This window comes from Pavona decussata, unplaced genomic scaffold (assembly GCF_977016875.1).
Source record: "Pavona decussata unplaced genomic scaffold, jaPavDecu1.1 SCAFFOLD_269, whole genome shotgun sequence".
Classification (NCBI taxonomy): Eukaryota; Metazoa; Cnidaria; class Anthozoa; order Scleractinia; family Agariciidae; genus Pavona; species Pavona decussata.
The window spans coordinates 187,501-209,457 of record NW_028145671.1 but is presented as its reverse complement, the minus strand read 5'-3'; the positions used below and the strand labels follow the sequence as shown (position 1 = coordinate 209,457).

General features: G+C 39.4%; 2 protein-coding genes across 3 annotated transcripts in view; both read left to right on the top strand.

The window, feature by feature from the left end:
• LOC146455805 (uncharacterized) overlaps positions 1 to 21,957 on the top strand; it is a 118,673-nt gene that overhangs the window by 85,772 nt on the left and 10,944 nt on the right. The window lies entirely within an intron of this gene.
• Positions 21,947 to 21,957, top strand: part of LOC146455806 (uncharacterized) — a 1,611-nt gene continuing 1,600 nt past the window's right edge. The window contains exon 1 of one of the 2 annotated variants that reach the window (XM_085093828.1): positions 21,947 to 21,957. This exon is cut by the window's right edge and continues 299 nt beyond it. The gene's annotated coding sequence lies outside the window, so the exon portion shown is untranslated. The other variant, XM_085093827.1, reaches the window with a different exon arrangement.

Genomic DNA, 21,957 nt, shown 5'->3' with positions numbered 1-21,957 from the left:
TGTCTTATCAACTCTGAGAGAAAGGTTTTGGATTGTAAAGGGACGCTCTGCAGTGCGACGTGTATTGAAAAAGTGTGTTGATTGCCAAAAGAGGAAGGCACCCACTGGAGAGCAGTTCATGGCAAAGTTGCCTGAAGACAGGATTACCCCCCAAAAACCTCCCTTCACATATGTCGGTGTGGACTTTTTTGGCCCTATAGAAGTAAAGCAGGGAAGAAGTAGAGTCAAGAGATATGGATGCATTTTCACGTGCTTGACAGTCCGCGCCATACACATAGAGGTTGCAAACACCTTAAATACAGATCCCATGATAAATGCATTGAGAAGATTCATTTGCCTCAGAGGATACCCAGAGGAAATTAGAAGCGACTGTGGAACAAACTTCACTAAAGCGGACAAGGAATTGAAGGAAGCAATTGAAGAATGGAATCAGCAAAGGATCGATGGTTTCTGTGCTCAAAGAGGAATTCAGTGGATCTTCAATCCTCCAGGAGCGAGTCATATGGGAGGAGCATGGGAGAGAATGATCAGGTCTGTGCGCCAAATCTTGAAGGTCTTATTGAAGGAACAGGTGGTCTGTGACGAATTGCTTCACACCGTGCTCGCGGAAGCAACCAACATCCTCAACAGTAGACCTTTGACACGAAATAGTGATGATCCTATGGATGAGGAATCCTTGACTCCAAACCATCTGTTGCAGCTGCCACCATGTCACAGTTTGCCCCCAGGAATTTTCGAGAAAGAAGATTTGCACTTTCGCCGCCAATGGAGACAAGCTCAATACTTGTCAAATCTCTTCTAGAAACGGTGGATTAAAGAATATCTTCCGAGTCTCCAGGAACGAAAGAAGTGGAATGAACCAAAGAAGAATTTTGAAGTGGGTGATGTCGTTCTGTTAGCTGACGAGAACTTTCCGAGAGGTCAGTGGCCCCTTGCACGAGTCATCGAGGTCTTTCGTAGCGAAGATGGACTTGTGCGTTCTGCAAGAGTAAAGACAAGCTGCACTGTTATGACCCGCGCAAAGCGCCAAAGACAAAGGGAGCTGAAAACGACAGTGACAACCCTCGTACGACCAATTACGAAGCTGTGTCGTCTTGAACTGTCAAGTCATTAGTTATTCAGAATCATCTGGAACTGTGATCATACTTGCAAGTAGCACCTTGATATCCTTTACGTACCTGGACGGCGTTCTAAGTTGCGGTTGACGCAGACTCAATTCCGAATTTGTTGACCAACATTGGATATGGCATTTGACATTACCAATATACCTTGAACTTATGTGGATCTACTTTGGACGTCGACTTAATTGGGTGTATTGACGCTCTTACCCAGTGACATTTATCTGAGATATGGACAGTTTGTTTATATTGCTGACTTCTATAAAGTAGCTTTACGTCATTTCATGTTAAATTGCAATGGTAGCAGATAGTGTAAATGAAATAGTTCCCATAGATTTCATTTAGGGGCCGGTGTAACTCCCATTGCGTGCCTACATTTGACGTCATAATCCGGGACATTTTCCATGTGCCCAGTCTCAGAACAACAAGTCGCCATGTTTGTACTAGCATGTTTTGTTATTCAATTCGTTGAGTTGTGGACACTTTGAATTCGAAACAGTCGGTAAGTTCTGTCGTATTCCGTGTGTATTGTTATTTCGCTCGTTAAAGGTGTAATTTCTTTTCGTAGAAAACCTGCCTTATTGACTACCTTCTTGACTGCCCTATTGCCTAACTGGATGTTTACCCGACGTGATGACTGGAAATGTTGTGGAATTGTCGATGGAATATTTGTAAATAAATGGTTGAGTTTTCGCATTCGAATCTTACGCATATGGTCTTGGGAACTGCGTAATACTCACCTTCCTTTTGTTGCTCGCTAGTTTTTTAAAAAGCAGAAAACTTTGGCTCACGAGGCATGGTGAGCTGTTCCTGTTGATGGGACTGGTTTTAAAGCGTAATCGGTATTCGTTTTGTGTGGCTTGCTGCGGGTTTGTTCTTTCTTTTTGGTATTGGGCGTTGGTGGTTTGGTAAGCCTCGATAGCCTTATCATGTTCTTTGTGGGAGTCTTATATGTAAATACATGTATAACATGCACTCAACTTCCTCCTAGAGTGTATTTTAACAAGGACCAAACTTACCTTGGAGTGATTCTCACCTATAGGGAGAGTACATAGATTTCAATGATGGGCATGACTCTTAGGATTTCAACAATGACAGGTGGAGATTTATACTGAGTCTGCTGTCATGTTACTTTACATTGCACTTCAACATGTGTAGTTAAATGCAAACTTGCTCAAGACCGACCAAATCAGTAAACTACAGGGAAGCAAATTTCACTTGGCATTTAATTCTGCAACCAGTTCCACACACCAGCCTTATCTTCTCACAGTACATAGTTCTAGGGAGACTTCTGGCTTAAATCTGAAATCTGTACATCCTGCTCACTGTTGAGATCAGTATTGTTTGATGCATCTCAGTAATGTGGTGATAAAGATGTACCAGTAAGTTTGGAGCTGATCATGTTAATTGTTACACAACCCTACTGTCAAGATTGAAATAATCTGTATTTTCTGGCAGCATATCTTGTAGTTCATGATAACATAATTTGCTTTATGACAAACATCCGACGAACAATGGGATACACAAAGCAAAACTCTCCAAGCCAACTTGATGCGATTTAGGGACAGGCACCTCTTTTTATACAATGAACTGTGTAAAACTCGCGTTCTGATTGGTCTAGAGGAGTGTGTGATTAGAGTATCGACGCACGATTGACGTCATCGAGTGGTGTGACCGGCGCACGTGATCAGAGTCTAGAGTCCAGCCAGAGTGACTGGTCAACAAAGTTTTGCAAACTGTTTTTGCGAGTAGCTGGAAGGCAAATTTTCGCAGGAAAGGAAAACTGCCCAATTAAAAATTGGACAAAGACCGTTGAGAGTGATCTCAACCAGGACAAAAAAGTTAGAACTTTGTTGTGACGTGAAAAGGAAGCAATTATTTGTCGAAATATGTCGCCGATAGAAATCCGGTAATGGCGAGTAATCGATTACAAATCGCAGTGAAGCGACTTACGTGCTGTAATATTTTGGGGTTAGGATTTCCTTCTGGAATAAAGGTCAGTTTTGAAAATATTATTACTGAAATTCTTTCGGATTATATTCTAATTTAGAAGATCACAATTGCATGTGTGTAGTAGTGTAAAACTGAGTTTGCTGGAAAGTTTTTGACTCAGCTCAGTCAACGCGATGCTCGCTTACGAAATGTGTTGAAATGTCTTGGTTATAGTATAAAACAAATAGATTCCATTTTGCCGTGGGTCTGTACTCTGATAACGCACAGAGGACGTCAAAACGTGGTGAGAACATCAGTCACGCTACTCGCCTGCGGCTCGTAGCGTACTTCTTTGTTCTCACCACGTTTTGACGTCATCTGTGCGTTATCAGAGTACAGACGCACGGCAAAATGGAATTTATTTGTTAAATAGCACACGCCATGGTCCAATTTACAGATGTTTGCCATAAAGCAAAATTACCTTGTTATGAACTTCAACACATGCAACACCAGGGAATATATAATACATGTATAGTTTGACTCAGGTCCTACACTGTAGCTACTGTCTGACCTGTCTATCTGTAATTATTAAAAACTGCATCATTGTATAATGCAATTCAAGGGATTTGATTGGCTTAGCGGCCATGGTATATGAGCAATTATACCATGGCCGAGAAATGGCGACCATTAAATTGCCTTCTGGTCGTTCTTGCACAGCGAAATCAGTAAGATCTAGCAATATTTCTCGGTTGTTTTTAATAAAACAATTATTCCACTTGCGCTTGTTGGATATGAGATGATTATAGCCAACTCGGCGCTACGCGCCTCGTTGGCTATCTATCATCTCATATCCAACGCGCGCTCGTGGAATAATTGTTAATTAAGGACGGTGCCTACTAATATCGAAGTATTTTTGTGCGGTTTATGACTATGCGGGAAAAGCAGATCTTAGCAAGGCCTATTGGAATCCGAAAAGAAAATTGGGGGTAACCACGCATTTTTCAGAGATAATTGAGCAATAATATCTCTAAAAAGCGCCAAAATATAAAGCAATGTATGGGATTTTTTCCTAAATAGAAGCTTAATTATCTCTGAAAAATGCATGGTCACCCCCAATTTTCTTTTTAGATAACAAAAGCATTTGCTAAGTTCTGCCTTCTCCGTAAAGTTTTAAACCGCGCAAAAATATTCCTGCATTAGTATGCACCACCCATAGGAAACCCGAGTATCTCGCGATGCGCAGAACGTATGCGCAGTAACAATAGTAGGCACCGTCCTTAATTTAAAGTCTCTTTTAAGGCAGCCATGAAGATACAGCTCTATAGCTTGTTCTAAGGGAAGCTTTTAAGGTTTACACATAAGAGAAAGGATATGTGACAGCTAACATTTATTAAATTGATTTTAGCTGCTGCCCTTGGCAACATTGTGTCTGATGTCTTTGGAATAGAGTTATTTAACCCTACTTGTGTACATGTAGGTTTCACATCATTTCTTTCTCAAATATTTTGTCTGATTCCTTTTTTAATAGACCCTCCTCCAAAAAGGCGGCCGAAAATTCAAATAAGTTAAAATTAAAAACGTATACGAGCACTAGAAAGAGCACTTTTACCTTTTACCTTAGTAACCCTGCAAAGTTTCAGCATATCAGGTGTAATATCAGCTGAGAAAATGTAAGTTGAAAAATGAAAAAATTTACAGACGTTTGTATGACTAGGCGTATGACGTATACCCCCAGTCATACAAACGTCTGTAAATTTGTCACATTTCATCTTACATTTCCTAAGCTTATATAACACCTAACATGGGTTACTAAAGTAAAGGTGCTCTTTCCAGTGCTGGTATCAGTTTTCCATTCAGTTCAATTTTAACTCATTCAAATCTGTTGCCGCCATTTTGGAGAAGGGTCTATTATGGACTGTTCACAGTTCCCCTATTTTTCTGTGGGATTGTAGAGACTGGTACACTTTGATGTAGCTGTCGACATCTTGGTTTGCAAATACGAGCGCGATCTGGGGAGAGTGTCTGAACTACCGAGGGGAGCGGAGTGGGGTTTAGCTGAGTTAGACACTCTCCCCAGATCGCACTCGCCTTTACAAACCAAGATGGCGACAGCTCCATCGAAGCGTACGTACAAAAAAAACTTGCGGTTGAATTTTTGTACTGCGCCTTTCAATAACGTCAGGACTCTAAAGTTCAACATTAATCTAACCGTTACGCTTTCCACTGCTGTCAATCACTGCAGCGGAACTCTAAGAAAACAAAAGCGTTCCGCTCAACGGGGTCAAAAGGACATGTTCGTGCGCTGTGATTAGTGGACTTCGATCCACGTTGTCGGTTTCCCCGTAATTATGATTGACAGCAGTTACACGCAAATCGTAAATTGGGGTTGAAGTTCAAAGTCTGTACATGTATGTCATTGAAAGGCGCAGTAAGTCTGGCGAAGTGACTTATGCTCAGTCAGATTAACTTTAGTTCAACAAGCCGTAACAATCCGTCCTACTTTTCAAACTATTTCCCCGTCATGGTTCCGACTATTTTCTGATCAAACCGGCTTTGATGGGTTTGTTCCGAAAACAGCCCGATTCAGTTTGGCTATGTTGGACAACCCTTCTTAGGAATGGTAAAGCATTGCAAGGGCTATAGATATATTTTCTTTCTGTTTCAGGGAAGAGCATTAGGAATTGTCGTGGGATGTTTTATTGGCATGTTTCCATTGCATTTCTACGACAACAAAGATGAACAAGAAGAAAGTGATAAGAGATAATAAAAATATCAAAAATATTTCTATTTGCATACAAGTTATACTACTTTGAAACATTTTCTACGCAAAGAAGAAATTGTGTTCAGTGGTCTGGGTATAAGATTCATACTTGTCCGTAAAGAACAACTTCACTTGGTGACAATTTTTGCATATAAAGTGCTGCGTTTACTTGTTTATATACACCGTATTTGGTGGTTCTGCAGAAAATAATATGCGGAGCGTGGAAAAGCCGTGTTTTTCAGTATAAACCGTTAACCCACCAAATAAGAGCTCTATCATTTCACAGGAAAACACAAATATGTGCAGTGGCATTTACAAAAAGTACTCTTGATCAATTTCCGCTTTGTTTGTCATGTTCGTATTATTCAATACGTTGCTCTATGATGGAATAACAATAGTCATTAAAATTTAATAAAAGACTTGTAATTGAGTTTGCTGCTTATGAATGTAATGAGCTCAAGTAGTATATTGCATAAATTAGAGAACAGGGGAGTCGCAGGGGAATAGAAAACTTTGTTTTTTGCACGGCAAGCCTCGCAGCGAAATCGTGTCTGGACGAGGCTTGTCTCCAAGGGAAACAATCAACATGGACCGAAAAACTGAGGTCAAATTTTTCTGAGGAAGCATACCCACAGAACGCCCTAGGCGTTAGCGCTTTTGGCGCTCGCAACACTTGCTTTAGTCTTCCTTGCAGCCGCTCTTTGACTCGCCACACTGACCACTGACTAAATTCACTTTGCGGATGGATAAAAAAAGCTCGTACCACTTTGTCAAGTAAAGTACGAGAGGAGCGCTGCGTGACGAGACAAAGAATCTAAGTGCGAGGGAGATAACAGTTACCTCGTCTCTCCTGAAAGTCGCGCGGTCTATGGCCCTGATGTACGGATAAGAAACGATTAACTCGGTAAGTCCTGGTAACAAAACTTACATTTTAACACACCCGCAAAATTAAAATTGTCACTGGTCTTTGCAAAGTAATTGGCCATGCTTTCCCCTCCGCAGAGGCTCCTTCATAAAAAGAGGAGCAAAAAGTCAGAAGCTTAGTGAGGCCTAAGCCTCCTTTCTCTATTTATACTTCCCATCTTCCCCCGCGCTCCTCGTTATTTCACACTCTCCAGTCCCTTATTTGTCTCCGCTTGATCTCCGCGCTCCTCTTTATGTCCTTATTTGTCTCCGTTTGAGCAAGAGAGAGGCCTGTGCTGAGGAGAGAGAGAGAGTTGGTCATCAGTGCAAGCATGAGGCAGCCACTTATAATTGTTTTGAGGAGTATGGAAAACAGAAATTCTTATTGTTGAAAGAAAAGATCATTAATTAGATCGCGCTTTGTGTATGAAAGCGTTCACCAAGTAGTTTATTCTATGACAGATTTAGCATATATTTATATCTTTTATTCTACAATTGAATCTTTTATCTTGCTGTCCAGCATCTCAGTTAGTATGTAATAGTAAATGCAGTCAATGTCTACAAACTCCAACCTATCAAATAGCATAAGTTATTTTGTAAGACTTGCAAAATAGATTGGCAACTTATCCCGCAAATCTGGTCGAAAAATACAGAAATATAGAATTAGCTACAATTCTTTAATAACCATCATGCAAATCGAATATAAATCGAGGATGGGGGCCGTAAGTCGATATTTACACCTGCTTGAACTAAATTATTTCACTCTCTGTCACTCAAAAAAAAATGTTTGCAACCAAAAATATTGAGATGTACACTCCCAAATCAAACCAAACGATTTATTTTAAGAAACTAGCCAGGTTTCGAACATGAGCAAACGTGGCAAGCTGACCTGAATAGTATTTCATCGCCTTTTTAAGACTATTCGCAAGATCAGTAGCGTAAGCGACATCGTGTCGCTTACCTCGATTCAGTCTCCGCTCCCATTTTGGAGCTCTCAGTCCACTATACATTCCATCCGAATCATTTTCGCCTTCTAAAATAATGTTAACAAGCTATTCTGGATCATTACTGACGGCTTACGCTCTCTTCGATGCGGACAGCGATATCGAAAAGTGATAATGTTAAGCTTACACGCATACCAGTGAGACATACCCACTAACCAACCGAAAAAGTGTGAGATCTTTGTGCGTCTTAAAGCTTCCGTGCATACCAGTAAAACATACCCGCTAATCGAAGAACAGTGCGCGCGGTGAGGGTAAAAGACGGAATGAGTTTGCGGAATGGCATGTGGCATGGCGTGCGGAATGGCATAATTATGCGAAATACGATTTACGCGGGAAATAAATTAACTGAAGAGCGCGTCATGTTTTCGCGCCAATTTTATAAGAGCAGCAGCTTGTTGATGCTGCGGACTCTTGCTGAATATATACAGCAATTCGAGGATTAGATCGTCTGATCGTTGATTTGGAAGAAGTGAGGGTAAAGAAAGCGATGAAAACTGTTTATATTTTTAGCATTCAAGGAACTATGAGTAAATCCGTAGTAAATTAAATTTCGTGTTCATTTTTCTCCATGCGACTTCGGTTGACAAAAATAACGTGGCAGCGTGAAGTCTTATCAGAACAAAGATTGATCCTTTACCGAGGGCAAATAATAAACATTGTTCTTTTTTAAACCCTCGGTAAAAGATCAATTCTCATACCCTGTATGCTCGATGATTCATTTATCATGAGCGGGAAAATTGGCGCTGATTAATATTGAGATCGGAAGGGTTTGAAGAACAATTTGACCAAAATGCATTTGTGATAAGAATAGTTTCACACCATACTTGTCATCTGCTTTTTTGCTCTAGGGCTTTTTCGCTTTTAAATCTGAAGTTAGATTGGGATGTCTGGCACTAATAGACCTTAATTAAAGACGGATATGGTTAGTTCGATAACGCGTAACCGAACTACATGAATCGCCGTGTTGAATAGCTAGCTAGGTAGCTCAGCAGCTCAACAGTGTCTTGCGTACTCGTAGCTCGACGAAAATGTAAGGTGAGAAAAAGTAAAATATTATTTTTCCCATGAATTGCACAAATTGTTTATTCGTTACCTTATGTAATCGTTAAAGAGTCTGATAAAATGACCGAGATTATAAAATTTAAAATTTCTCACATAACAGTTTTGGCCTTGGACTGATGTTATTTCTCCAGTCTGCTGTTGCTTTTTGTCCAGGCTACTCGCTGCCACGTTCTTTTTGTCAACTAGAAATTTGATTTATTCTTAGTCCCTAGAATGCGAAACTTCATCGATTTCTTCAATCTTATACTTCCCAGCCAGAGACTAGACATGTTCTATCCAAGGCCTTTATTTTCTAATCCTCGATCTGTTGTTTGGTTGTTTAATAGTCCGCAACATTGAGAAAACTGCTGCTCTTATAAAATTAGCGCGAAAACAGGACGCGCTCTTCAGTTAATTTATTTCTTTGTCATTCCGCATATCTCGTATTTCGCATAATTATGCCATTCCGCGCGCCATGCCACATGCCATTCCGCAAACTCTTTCCTCCTTTTACCCTCACCGCAGTGCGCAAGCAAATAATTTAAAAAGCACGCTTCTGAGCGGCTTAAAGATTTCAGGCATACCGGTAAAACATTGTCCAATACTGCGACTTCTAGGCGGTAGGGACCGAGTAGGACAAAGGGCCCGATCTTACGAATGCAAGACGGCGACGCCAACGAAAACGTCATTTGAAAATATAACTTTATTTCATTTGTGCTACTTCACGATTATTCAACTTGTTCAACTTCTTCACAAACGGCAGACTACCCTGGAACCAGAGGATAAAAAATTCACCGTCGCCGTGTGCTAACGTTCTTCACAAAACCTTGAATTTGATCATTTCGGCGTTGTTGGGGGACTTCAAGAAACTACTACCGCAACGCCAAGGAAACGTCACTTGAAAATATAAGTTCGCGTTGGTGGAACTATCCAGTAACACAGCAGGTGGGAACGGCGTTCAAGTTTAGACAGAAAATGAAAATTTTACCGCCATGTGCACAACGGCTTTCTCCACAAAACTTTGAATTTGGTCATTTCATGTTGTTGTTTTGCCGAGGACGGTGAAGAAATGTATCAAAATTTATAACTCGCGTTGAATTATTGAATCGTTTTGTGACGTTCTTGTTGCCGTCGCCGCTGCTTAAACTCTCGAGCTTATTACTGAACTCAGAGACCTTATGTTGTAGTTCCAGCTGTAGTAGTGTTTACCATATGGGAATAACAAGTTTATTCATCCCTCGGGAGTGGTTTAATTGTGTTGAGCCTTTTGGGATAACAAGTTGGAGTTTTCCTGCCACCGTGTACATTCGAGCTCACAGTTCCAGGGATTTCCCTTTCCAGACAAGAAATTGGGACAAGAAATGTTTTCCATTTACTTTCCATTTAAAGTTAAAATAGATCTATAAGCTTTGATATTATGATGATTTAGTAGAATCTATCGAAAGCTTTCTTTTCCTCTAATGATCAATCTGTCATACGCCCAAAGATAGTTCGAAGCAGGCACCCTAGCCTACAGAAAGAGCGCATTGGAATTGAAGCTAGAGGGATAATCCATTTGCTTTTCTCTCATATGTGTCTATGCGATGAATTGTTTACGAAAGATCATGATGTATGCAGTCAGTGTATACGCAGAGACGTTTGCTTAAAATGTTAATAAAAATATGTCGAGCGGATTTTGAGAAGAACTTTCTTTTGTTCTATAGTAAAAATAAAAATCAGTCCAGCATCGCACAAAAGGGTTGTGTGGATCATATCTTAGCGTGTTCAGCAGTTAGGATGCCTATCGATCTGTAACATCGATATTATGCTGATTTAGAAAAAAGGTATTGGGGGCCATTTTGCCCTGTCACGCCGTATACAGGTTATGTACGACAATCGCGTGAAATTTTGAACAAGGGTTTTATAAAATAACTGCAATACTACGCGCATGCGAAAGGTACGCTTGGGCACCATTATCAGCAAGTGCTATAGTTTCTCTACATGCTACATTGCAAAGACAACTTCTATTTTATTTTTCAAACATACCCGAGTTCTGATAGAGTAGCTTATATAGCTTGTTTTGTGATCTGTCCTGGCGCGAGCTTCGCTCCATCTCTCTCAGTCCTTCATCGGGCCTCTCGTTCTCTGAGGCTTTTTGTGACTTTTTCATCTTTTCACAGACAAGATTGAGAGCAATCTTCAGTAAAGTGAGCAATATATGGAGCAGTTTAGCAGAGGTCATGGCTTGTCAGAAAATCGAATCGTGCGTTTCCGACCCATCTGTGTCCAAAACCCTAAAGAATTCGGTCAATCGTGGAGACTTTCGCTGTTGTTACGCTGAAAATTAAAGCATCAACCAACTAAAAAGTGATACGGTATTATTGAATTTTCGTCAAAACACAAAGTACGCATTTATTTTCAAATGTTAAAATCAAGCCATTCACCCAGTCTTGCTAAAGAAATACAGGAAAAAGGTTGGGCGAGTTCTTCTCTCATCGACGGCATTTCCTGTTTTTAGCTTCAGCGCCAGCTCCAATCGTATGACGAGAAACTTTTCGTATTTGTAGGAAAAGAAAGGGAGATAGAAATCCAGCTTTGCTAAATATAATTTATTTCGGTCATAAGCTATCTATACCCCTGCTATATTTGAAATGTTGTTTTAGGGACCAGAGTGATTCTTTAAGTAATTTCGCTTTTGTTTTACGTTTATTTTCTTGGTACTTCTTTTCCTTTTTTGCTTAAGTTGTTGCTTTTAATTTTTAATCTAAAAAACTTAAAACTTGGTGCGCTGAAGATTCAAAAAAGGTTAGTTTTTCTTCGAACGAAAATTTAGTGTTGAACAGCAAAAACGCTAGAGTGTTTCTTTCTCGAAACCGTATTCAGTGGCTGATAGTTGCCTCTTGAAAATTGCACAATATAAACCGTTTGAAGCGAATGTTTGTTTTACCAACAGTTATCAAATTTAGGCGCGACAACCACAAGCGGATCAGTTCCTCGACATAAACATTTTGTGTCCATCCGGCGAAAATGCCCGCAAGGATATAGGATAGTATCCGTCGACCGCGAACAAACTCTTATTCAGATTTTTCCAATTCATTAAAAAAACAGGTTACTTTCATTGTGTCATTATTCCGTACGTTGTTCATTCATCTCTTTTATTTCAAGCTTTCACCTTAAAGAGCAAATTGGTGAGCTGTAAATTCAAAATGTTGGTCTCGCTGAGTTTTGTGTGGAAGAAAATTTGGTGGCGAACAATACCATGAACAAACACTTTATGTCTCGGGACTATCGGGTCTAATAGTTGCCCTCGTGGAAACACTAGTTGGAAATTTGAAGTAGCAATATTTCAGTATCAGCCGATGCCAGGAAATCTCAGCCAACTTGTTAACCCAAAAGGCCCAGCACAACCACAACGACTTTACCTGTGTGCGAGTAATCATGAGTCATCGTCTTTCGTAGTGTTGCTGTTTGCACAGTTACTGCTCCGAATGAAGAAATTAGCGGTCAAGCGTGCAGCGTCAAACGCGGTTCGGAGTGCTGTGCTGATGTGTGATAAGGGTCTCTTGGCCTCGACATCTTTGTCATTTTTTGGCCACTGAATATTCTATTCCTGTGCAGCAGGCAAATTCTTGAACGCAATATAGTTTCTGACAATTTCCGCAATTGCACCTGCAAATCAGCTGTGAACCGTAGTTGCTGGAAGCCTGTATATTTGTAGGCTTTGTAACTAACAAGCCCTTCGCCGGGAAAATCCGCACATACATGAATTATACTATAAACTCGAAATAACAACGTCGTCCCATCAAAAGGAAACTTTATTGCTACCAAAATCTTATTCAATCCCCAATAAAATCACATTGTAGATCTATGTGAAAGGCACCGATTTTGCGATAGAATGCTGAACTGATCTCCGTCTTTGCAGCACGCTATCAAACTCCTCTGCGGTCTTAATATTTACCATGTTTAAAAACATCAAATTTCCACGGGCCAGGTAACTGTCAGCGATAGTCACTCGACAGAAACACTCTGTTGTTTAAATAATTCAAGGCAGGACCCCTAACCGCTACATACACTTAGATCCACAGAATCGTTTTCTGCGATGACAAATCTCTATTTTCACCAGAGAAAAACGAAAACTTCTGCCAAACACCGCTTCATATCTTTATTTACATAACAGCATACGTCTCTGCGTACGATCTTTCTTAATTGAATCATCGGAGGACTACACAGTTTTCCAAGACAAAGGCAAATGGATATCTCTCTAGCTAACATCCACATAATCGTTTTCTGCGATGGCAGATTTTTATTTTCGTTAGAAGAAAACAAAGTTCGCTCAAAGAACATCCACTAATCATTAGTCACATCAACTAGTTTATCACTTTCAGGGATAAAAGCACTGACTCGCAGAAACTGAACACTCAAATTGCATGAATGTGTTAATTCATTCACGATGTATTATGAATCCATGATAATTCAGTCATTGTGCGCGGCATCAGTTATAAAATCCGAAATATCTGGAAACCGGGAATAATGATTGCCCATAGAATGTAGAAGAATTTTCGTTTTTCGGCGATGACAGACTTTTTTGTTATAGTTAGAATAAAAGAAATTTACTCTCAAACCCTGAACACCTGCGCATTAGAATTATTTATGGCAAGTCTGCACGAATGTCTAATTCATAATAATTTATGAATACAGTGGAATCCCGCTCTACGGACACCCGCTTAATAAGGAACCCGGATATTACGGACTGTTTCGTTTGTTCAGACAAAAAGCTCGTAGTTTCGCTTAAATTAGTTCGCTTAATACGGACACCGCTTAATGCGGACGACGCACACTTTCCTGCTTTCCGAGTGTCTGACAAACTCTCATACATCGTCGATTCCGTTTTACGGACGTACATACGGACACGGGTTGCGCACTGTCTATTTTCATTGTCACATTACGTGCTAATTGTAGGCATTGCACCATGTTCAAATAATGATAGCGTGACTTGTTTAATCAGCCTTTCTTCCCGCCGGGGTTTGACACTTGTACTATAGTCCTTTAATAAAGTTTTCGGCTTACTCTTACCACACAAACACTTCCTTGGCCTTTTGCTGCAGTCATTGCTTGTGGCCTTCTTCCTCTTTGACGTCCTTTGCTTGCTGCTTTCAGCATCAGCCTCCGCGCGGAGGGATTACGGGACTTCGATTCCGTTGTCGTCAGTTCAAGAACAATAGATAAAGTAGTTTTAGCCCGAGACTATGATAAATGAGGTTTGAACTTATTAAAGTTACAGTAAAGAAATCAAACAACGCTTTTCTACCGTAAAATGTCTGCCTTAGTTTTTGTATCAATAAAACATGTGTACGTAACGTTTTTTCTAAGAGTCCGCTTAATACGGGCACCCGAATAATACGAGCACTTTGCATGTCCCCCTGGTGTCCGTATAAAACCGGGTTTCACTGTACATTCATAAATGACCCTTTGAATTCATTGGTAAGAAAAGTAAGAAAAGATCAGTGAAACAAAAATAAAGCTAGATTACCATTTTTTAGAGTTAAATGAGCTTTAGTTTTAAATCCAAAACGTGTGTTTGTCGTGATATGTTATTTTTCAAAGTACATAACTTCTTTGCCTACTAAGAGATGAATGTGCGAGAACGCGGCGAAATTGTCTGATCACAGCAAGTTTCCACAGAAAAATGAATTTTATCTATAATCGAATAAAAGCTTTCTATTTTATCTTCCATATAACCTATAAGAGACAGGAAGGGGTTAGTTGACTATGAGATTATTTTATTTATTTTATTTTATCTGATTTAAGAGAATCCAAAACGTGTCTTTGTCGTGATATATTTGAAAGTACATCACTTCTTTGCCTTCTAGCAGAGTAGACGAATGTGCGAGAACGCGGCAAAATTGTTTGATCACAGCAAGTTTTGACGGAAAAATGAAGTTTATTTGTAATCAAATAACAGCTCTCAATTTTATCTTCCATATCGCTAAGTCTTCTCAACTAGCTTCAACTAGCTTATCACATCATGTTTAGTGAGAAAAGCACCGACTTGCAGACACCGAATACTCAAACAACGCCGCCGCACATTACCAATTATCCATATCAACTCTGCAATGAATGTCTTGCGGTGTATAATGCAGTCATGATAATTCATTGGCATCGGCGTGATTAAAGCCGAAATATCTGGAAAACAGGGATAATGATTGCTCATAAAATATAGGCAATTTTCTATATACTTTATTTCAAGATTTATAGAATCCTTTTCCGAGATGACAGATTTTTTATTATAGTAAGAATAAAAGAAAGTTCCACTCAAACAACACCCGCGCATTAGAATTGTCTGCACGAATGTCTAATTTGAATGGATTCATGATAATTCATGAATACATTCATTCGTAAGAAAGGTAAGGAAAGTTCAATGGAGCAAAAAAAAAAAAAACGTTAACATTTTCTAGACTTAAATAAGCTTTAGTTTATGTTAAATCTGAAACGTGCGTTTCTCGTGGTATTACATCACTTCGTTGCCGACTAGCAAACGAATGTGCGAGAACGCGGCAAAATTGTCTGATCACAGCAACTTTCCACGGAAAAGTGAATTTTATTTGTAATCAAATAAAAGCTTCAATTTTATTTTCCAATAGCTTACGTGAGTTGATTGTGAGAGTTGATTGTGAGACAATACCTCTGGTTCCTCGTTTAAACCTTGGATCTTTACAACAATAGATTATCATCGTATGAGTATCACGTGACACGCACCCCATCTTCCTCCCATGTAATTATTATTGTGCATATTTTTGTAGTTTGCCGTTTTTCTGGCTCTCACCTTTGTCAGTTATTAGCTCACGTTTGTACTTTTCAATATAAAGCGGCCATGAACAATGGTCAAACTTTTATGACGGAAAGAGTTTGTATTCTGCTTCCCATTGTTTATCTCAAGCGCGGCTCCAGCAATAGACTGCGAGCAGTCGTACTTTTTTCCTCAGATCACACGCGCAAAGTGACGGTACAATTATGCAAATTTAAAAGTGAACGAGGAGGGATTGGGGAGAGATTCCTTCCCTTACGCGCCCGCGTTTCTCGCGGCTTGTCCGCTCGCTACATTAATCGCGCGCGTTCTACGGAACTTAGGAGAACAAAGAGACTTCCCGCAGTCTACTCTGGTAAACAAGCTTGGCTGTTGGCATCGAATCGATGTAAGAGAGGAGAAATAAATATGCTTACTTACAGTAACAAGAATGTGCGGGTGTTTCCTAACAGACCTTTGTTTTACTGTAATGAAAATAAATTATCTATCATCATGTAAACTGATGTTATCGAGCTTAGAAGAGCGCAGGAGAGTGCAGGAAAGTGCACGTTGGAAGTGACCCCGCAGAGATAATTTATTCGCCTTTTATACCCGCCATCAATTTAACTGGCTCCAGAAAGATCTGGTGAAACTTTCTTATGGTGAAAGCATTTTCTAGCAGAACTTTAATTACTGCAATTAAAATTTTTGGTGTCTGAAAAGAGGTACCATGGATACCAGAAGAGCATAAAACAGAGGGGGTGTTTGCTTTGCACTATCTTCTTGCAGCGATAGCAGAGGAACCTCATTGGAACCAAGGAAGCCAAGATTGTCAGTTTGCCGTTCAAAACTTCTCAGAGGTGAGATTAGCTTTGGTATGAACAAAATAACGATCACTTACCTCTTATTAATACCAATGAAAGTTTCCAAATAGAAATTCCTCTAATTTGCTTGATCTAATTTAAAGGATAAAGGAGATCTACGAAAAATCGTAGTACCCTGTTTTCTCGAAAAGAAATGTCCTCTTCTTGATTTACTGGTGGAGAATACAAAACCCTGATGCCTCTTGCAATAACCACGAACTGTCAGTGCTGTCGCACTATTTGCGATGTCGACAAACCAGTTCAAGTAATTGGGCCCTTAGGAGTTCCTGATAATTTTCTCAGGAAACACTCTGGTTAAGCAGTTATCGTTATAGTGAAGCTGATGACTAATTCTTTAAGGAAGACACTTTTTTGGGTGTGAAATGCCATGTGGATTCCGCGCTGGGTTGACTCTGGTTTCAACACGTTACTTGAAGATCTTGAGCTGCAGGGAGCACAGAAAAATAGATGTCTTTCCTTATAACTGTAAATTTAAAAGATCCCCAAATTTACACCGTTACGTGAGTAAACTATACAGTGCTATTTAGGAGTAATTTGGCTATTGTATATTGTGGCCAAAATGTTTTGATCTCAATTAGGGGCTGAAGTACGCCTGAGGGTTAAAATGAGTTCCAAAGCGGGCTGAAATGATCTTTGTAAGCACCGTTTTGTCTCAAAATGTGACCCAAATGGCTCTACAAGGGGTTGAATCAGCCTTAGATCACTAGGGTTATATTGCGATTTTTGGGCTGATTAACAGATATTTTGAATTTACAGTGTAGCCCAAATTAACAACCGTTTACTTTAAAGACTATGAGCTTTCCCCAGAATAAAAGCACTCTTAAATCTGTCCCTCAGCAATAACATTTCAATGGCTTTTATCTCTTGCAGTGCCCTTACAATGGATTTCAAACTCAACATTTGTCTTCTATTGCTGTTGTTGGGAGTATTAAGTGTGCAGGGAAAGAACGAGCCCCACGTTAAGGCGAAACGTAAGTTTTCATTTGTGTCTGCACGAGTCATATGTTTTGACGGTGGCCCATTCGAACAAAAATTTTTTTTATTGCACTCTACTTAAGGTCAGGTCCTTTGTGAACAAGCTCGCGGCAAGTGTGTGTACGATACTTTCATGTGTTATGACATGGGCATGCATCCCTGCGATTACTACTGCTCTGGTGAAGACGGCAAAAGCAATTGCTGTTGCTACTACTAGGGTATGAATCCACTTCAGTAATCACTAACTTAGTAATAAAAAAATATTTCTGCCGAGGGATTAGGAAAGGAGATGTGAAAAAGTAGGGAGGAGTAAGTGTTTTTAGTTAATGACGTATCTCTATAAGATTTGGAAGCCCTGTGTAGCCACCCAATTGCACAATTCCTGGGTGCGCGGAGGAGGGCACGAAATTTACAAATTTCATCGTTGAGAGGTTTTCGCAGAAAATCTTTACAGAAAATAATCTAGAATATAAAATCTGGGGCCACTTCACATCCATCAAAGTACAATTTTTGATACGTTTCTCCAGTAAACCTACCTACATGTACCTACCTTGCTAAATGTATGCATACACACACATCAAGAGAGGATGAAGGTACCTTAATCCTCTCTTGCACACATATAACACTGTATCTCTTGACCGTATACATGTATACATACATAATCCTTAGAAATCCGATTTTTACCTTCACTGATACAATCGGTGAAAGTAAAAACAAAGTAAAAAGTAAAACGCTTAAAAACTGGTTTTCATGATTAGCGTGTAATAGCCTGATAAGTCAGAGGTTCGGTGAATCTGTCGTTTGAATTGCCCAATAAAGCCGGCATCTCATGATCAGCTCTTGGAGCAGATTGCTCCAAGAGAGGGCCCCATTGTAAGTGAAGCGTCTTTTTAATAATTTGTGTGTAGCTTGGGCAAGGCATTTGATGGATGACGCGAAAAAACCCCAAATGAATTGTTTTACACACTAGGGGTGCAAAAATAAATAAATAAATAAATAAATAAATAAATAATAAATTCATGTTAACGTACTAAAAAACTTTGCGTAATCAAATCTACTTGTGACAGGTGCTGCTTTGCTTTGTTTACTAACGCGAGTGAAATCGAAAACATTTGTGAACCTGTTGTAATTATCTTGCTTCTCTCTTTTTCAGCGGCGGCGGCGGCTGGTACTGAATGGGTGCAAACAGAGACAGAAGGAATGATAAACATAGCTGGTCTGGGTCTGCGTAAATGAAACGGCAACCTTTAAATGACTAAGCAAAATATCAGCTGATAAAATAAATAGATAGGTTTAGCATCTAAGGACATGGTTGTACGATTTCTTTTAATGTTAGTTGAGGAATAAAATGATCATTCCTGTCTCAAACATGACTCTACTATTTTCTTATTTTCTTGAAATCGTCATAGCAACACCCTTCTTGAGAAATTAGTTATGTGCACATTAGATATGGCGGAAAAATATCTTTACTGGAAAGAACAGCTCATTCATTACAAATCCAGCTTTCTTGAGGCGTTAGGCACACAGAAATTGCAACATCCTTAAAACAACTCAATGTTCTGAATAGCTGTTTGCCCCAGCCTTCCCAAAACAACCATGGCATTATATTTCTTCATTTCGGATTAACTGAGTGCTGCTGAATTCGTGTCGACTGATTTCTCTTTGAAAACTCAGTGTTGAAATTTAAAAGTCCCCACTAATCAACTGACATTTTTCTTCTTTCGCGGACATTCCCATCAATAGCGATCTGCGGAGCGTGCAATTTGTGGCTTTAGCACGACTGTAAAGCGACTTAGTTTGAGACGTTAACTTAATTCAGACGAGATTTAAAAAGAAACAATTTGCAAGCGGTTAAAGGAATAAATCTAAGATGGCCAAATTAGTCAAGTTTTGTAATTCAATTACATGGTGGAACGGTTTCCAATTAAGTGTCGTAAAACTGAAATCAAGTAATTACTCTGGCCAATCGCAACAGATGTAAACAACACAACGAGCCAATCAGAATTCGAAGCAAATAAATGACGCGCCAAGCGCGGGAAAACGCGGGTGGCGAAATCATGATTGGTTTCGGTTTGGATTCCCATTGGTTGAGAAATTAAAGTGGCGTGAGTTAACCAATCCCAGAGCGTAGTAATGCAAAACCAAAGCAAACGCGAAATTACTTTCGACACTCAATTGAAAACCGCTCTATTCCAATTTATGAATTGAGTTCGGCACCGCCATATCAACACGTTTGAGACGTGCTGATAGCTAAAACTGATCGCTACACTCAACGGTTCGTTTCGATAGAATATCTGTTTGAAAGAACATAACCCGTCTCAAAAGTTCGGAAGAAAGACTAGCATTTTCTTAAGCAAAATATCTCCTCAAACTTTCGCAACGCTGAAAATTTTTAAAATCCCTCTTTTTGTTTTTGGAGGGACAAATAGGTCGCTAAAAGAGCCAAGAAAAGCCATGCAGCTGGCATTTTCGAAAAAACTAAGGGAAACTTAAGCTTACGGATTTGCAGGGAATAACATTCCGTTCTCTAAGATTTTCTGCAATTTAGATTTTCCGCTAGGTAGTGAAAAATAATTGATGCCAATTTTAAAGGCCTTTCAAAGAGAACAAGCCTGGCGTTTTTTTTTTTGAATATCTTCTCTCGTTCCAGATAAATTCAAGTTTTTGTCACAAATTGTCTCAGTACAACGATAGATCACAAAATCAAGAATATCTCTGACTTGGCTTCAATAATGTATTCCAGGTATAAAGAAACAAACTGACATCCATTTTGACGTTGCCATGGCATTATATTCTCAGCCCCAGTCCCTTTCTACTATGAACCAAATATTTTCATTTTTGACCATACTGAGGCAGACAGTCCTACTTAAAACGCACAAAGTGTCCATATTGCCCTTCGTTTTCTAACAAGCTCATTGGGAATAAATGATTTCTGATAAAGACAAAAAAGGAGAGCGTCAACTGAAAGAAATAGACCCGAAAGCAAAATTGTTTGCCATGAAAATGGCACAGTAAGCGTCATTTTGTTTCTTACCCGAGGTACATTATTGGTGCCAAGTTTGAGCAGCATAAAGATCACTCCAATATTTCCCGAGATATTCTTGATTTTGTGATTTATCTTTGTACTGAGACGATTTGTCATCAGTTTTAGAAACAAAAACTTGAATATCTCTGTAACGAGAGAAGATGTTTCAAAAACGAAAATACCATTGTTCAACATTTTGAAAGGCCTTTCAAACAAGCATAATTTATTTTTTTACTTTATATTGCACTTAAAGAATCCGGCCAGATCAACTATGTTAGGTTACAGAAATTTGCCTTTTGCAAGGCCGTCAAATAATGTGGGAATGCAGGAAGCAACATGTGCCCTTCCATGAAGTATATATTTGTATAGTATATACTTATTTAAGTATATATTTGTGACAAAGTAAACCGTGCGTTTCGGTTAAGATATTTACCCTTAGGCGAATTTGAATCACTACGGGAAAAAATCATGATGTGGAAATTATAAAGCTAATTACATAACCGATTTATTGTCCTGATAAGTCGGTTTCAATCGCACGAGTCTCTTTCTTTTTCTGTCGGTGTGTCGGTGCCGGGTGAAAGTCAGCCAGATTAAAAAGCTTTGTAGCAATGCCCCACATCATTACAAATGGGCCCGAGTTTTGCCTGCTTACTCATTTTCTTTATCAAATTGGGCCAAATCGGCTCTATTTCGGTACTTGTAAACTAGCCTTCATTTAGGATTCTAACAATAAAATGAAACAAACTATTAGAAAAACTTTTTGCCGTATGTTCAAATATTCCTGTTCGTTTTCATTGATTGTTAAAACAGAGCTCGACGCTTGATAGTGAGTTTGATTATGACTATCAGAATTGGTGTTTACTACATTCGATCAGCAATTCAGACAGTGATTATGAGCTCACTCATTAATAATTCATCAAAACAAAATAAAGAAAATCACTACTGTGACCGTGGTTTGGATATGGGTACCTAATTACCATAACATTTTGCCAACTTTAGCCATGAATTTCTCCAAGAATTATTGATCATTTGAGAAGCCATATCAAACACTTGTCTTAAAAGTGTGTTTCATCAGATATCCAAACACTTCGAAGTCGTTTAAAAAAATTCGTCTGCGCCTCGTTTTTTCCACCTACTTCTCAGTGTTTGGATACCTGATGAAACACTCCTTCTCGTGCTTAATATTTTACATACAACACGAAACTTGAAAGATGCACTGGGCTAACAGGGGCAAGGGTTTTTATACGGCAAAACCTACTAATTTTACCTTTCACATCCCAAACAGCACAGGGCTCTTTTATTACTATGACCTGGAACAAAGCAGTGATAGAATCTGTAGGAAAATCTAAAATAGCGCAGCTTTGAAGAAAACCGCTGCCTTCGTTTGAAGCTGACGAGAGATCTGAACGCTACGGTGTCTCGAGAGAATGAGCTCACAGCGAGCATGCTTTGCGATCGTAGAATCCTCGCCAACATGTAACAATACCGGTTCCTTCACAAATGAGACGCGTACTTCATTCTGTATCTAAAAATATAAAAGTAAACACTTCT